This window comes from Nicotiana sylvestris, chromosome 4 (assembly GCF_000393655.2).
Source record: "Nicotiana sylvestris chromosome 4, ASM39365v2, whole genome shotgun sequence".
NCBI classification, from domain to species: Eukaryota; Viridiplantae; Streptophyta; class Magnoliopsida; order Solanales; family Solanaceae; genus Nicotiana; species Nicotiana sylvestris.
This window is the reverse complement of record NC_091060.1, coordinates 151,738,094-151,740,991: the sequence shown is the minus strand read 5'-3', so window position 1 is coordinate 151,740,991 and position 2,898 is coordinate 151,738,094.

Sequence of the window (2,898 nt, the reverse complement as noted above, 5' to 3'; positions counted from 1 at the left end):
TCGATTCCAAATTCTAGCTCTCTGCGGAAATCGATCTCGACCCTAAATCGGGTAAAAGATGCTCCGACCCTCTCTTGCTACTCTATAGTAGTGCGGAGTAGACTTCGATCACGCACTCGTTTGGTTTTGTACACATTGCGAATCGTGCCACGTGAAATGCACCCGCGATTTACAACATGTTAATTTTAATATTATTTGAAGTTGAGGTTGAGTAACGTGAAACGTACACTCAAATTGGGATTTATGTATCGTGACCATACCATGGGAACCATACCCATAGTGACGATAATTTACTTAGACGTGCCTAAAGCAAACTACGAGTATTCATGGTTTGATTGTCCTAAAGTTCAATATTGCATGTGAGGTTCAAATGTTATGGATATATACCTGTGGGAGTCGACTAACTTTTTTTAATTTAACAAAGTTCTATTGAGGAAAAAAAAAGGAAAACAAAAGAGAAGAAATTGGAAGCAATTATTTTATCACTATCGATTTCATGTCTACCTAGTTATAGCTCATTTGAGTTAGGGAAAATAGCTGAACGAGGCAAATGAAATAATCTCCATTACTAACGTAGTGTTTTGCATATGTGAGTTTTAACATTAGCACCAATTCAGCTAGCAAATAACAGGAAAGAATTGACAAATGACTATCCAAATACAACTTTTATGCACTAAGATCAGTGGTAGGCCAAATGACTATTCAAATGGAAACTTCATCAAACAAGGTAGCACTAAGCTGATCTATAGAAATTCAACGAAGATTCAACCAATTTCAGATGGGAAAATATGTATTTTTGGAACCTAAATGAGCAGATAACCACCAATAGGGGTCCCAATCTTTTTAAAAAACCACATCGCAAGGGCAAAAAATAAGAATCCATGTGTTCCTAAGTATTCTGAACTACCCAAGAAAGCATTTAATTTTCAAAGCATTTAAGAAAAACAAAATAATGAATTATAAACCATAATGTCAACTCAATTTAATTTACAAGATAATTAACATTCATCCAGGAAAATTATCGAACTCAACTCAAATTAACAATTCTAGTACATTCTAAATTAAGGCTATAACTATACTAGCTTTCGAACAGATACACGATCTGGGCTCCTTTGGCTTTCGCAACCTCTCAAATAAGTTTTGAGTTACAAAGGCAGATACAAAGCTATTTTGCAAATCAGCACCTCGTCCCTCACATATCAACACAAGTGAAACAATTAGTGAGGATTTAAATGATTTCAAAACTTTCTTTCTCTTGTTAAGATTTCATATGAAACAGGGAGTTGAAAGGCTTTATAGCAGATAACATCTATCAACACGATACTTCAAAACTCAGAAGCTAGCAAATAGCACAAAGTAAAGCAATCAAGCACTATAGTTCATGAAACAAAATTCAAACTCAAATGGGACATGAATATATCAGGCTTTACTCATAACATCAAATGAAGAATGATAAGTAGATATTTACATACCTAGTAGCATAAAAATAGATGACAACGACCAAACAAAGGTAAAAAATGGAAGGTGAAATCCAACAGCAAGAAACAATGACAGAATCAGCAACTTAAGCCAAAGATCTCACAGCTTGAAAACCATTTGAAATCCCAGATCCTTTTGTATTTGTGTGTGTGTGTTTCTATGAGTGAATATACAGAAAATTCAGTGTGTTCTTGAGTGTTTTTGAGAGGAAGATGCTGAGTGAAAAAACTTGTCTGGGTGTGAGGAGAAAGGTCCCTTTTATAGAAATATCCCTATGCCTTATGAGGAAATAGGATAAGGCCAAAAAGGAATCTGCTAGCTTTCCTTAAAATTCAAGGAATTGACATCTTTTCCCAACTGAATTGGACATCTGTCCTCTTCAGATATTTTTTCTTTTTTTTTAAGACCTTTAAACTTCTGAAAACTATCCCATTTACCCCCATTTTGACCTAATTTTTTTTGTCTTTTTGCGTTTTAAAATCCTTTCTAGAGACTTCTTAAACAAATACCTAATTTTTCCCGATTTCTCAAATTCCTCTTACCTCTATAACTTTTGTTAATTACAAACAACTAACATAATGAATTCAATTAGATCAGAAAAACCACAGTAGGGTAGGCAATATTCAAAACCAGACAATTTGAAAACACTGACCTAATTTAATCAAAATCAGATAACTTATACACTCATACAATTAAGCAAATATGAAATTAGTAACCTAAACATGTCATGACAGGTTAACAACAATCAACAAAATCGAAACTAAAAGGAAAACAAATAGATTCATGCAGAACCTAGATTAATCAAACTATGTTGCAAATAAGGAAAATAAAATAGAAGGAAATGGCAAAATACCCAACTAGAACATTCAACTCTGGACGACCAAGCTTGATCTAAATCTAGTGGCTTCGGAATGAACAACAACCAACCTCAACCAATTGTTCTCATTGAGAACAATCCATTGGCGTAGGTTCTAGGTCAAAACATATTGCAACTAACCAGGAAATCAGAAAAGGGAAAAAATTAGGGTTTTTAGGATCTTAAATCCGAAAATCAGTGGATTTGGTAGGGATTTTAGGAAAACTAATAATGGATTAATGATGAGGAGGGATAGAGGTTATGTGATGAAAAAATGGGGTTGATTGGCAACGGGTCATCGCCAGGGGCGATTTCCAACGGTGGTAGGCGGCTGAGGTAAGAGAGATGATGAAATGGGAAGGGTGTATAGGGTTTGAGGGGTCTAATTCCGATAAGTATAAGGGGATGGGGTGATCAATTCATGGCCGTTGGATCAAGGAAGACGAAGGTCCATGATTAAAAGAACAGAGTGGGAGAACGATATCATTTGGGTTATGGGGGATCTAGACCGGATTAAAGGGGGTTTGGACTGGGCAAACTTTGAATTTAAAGGGTATTGGGCC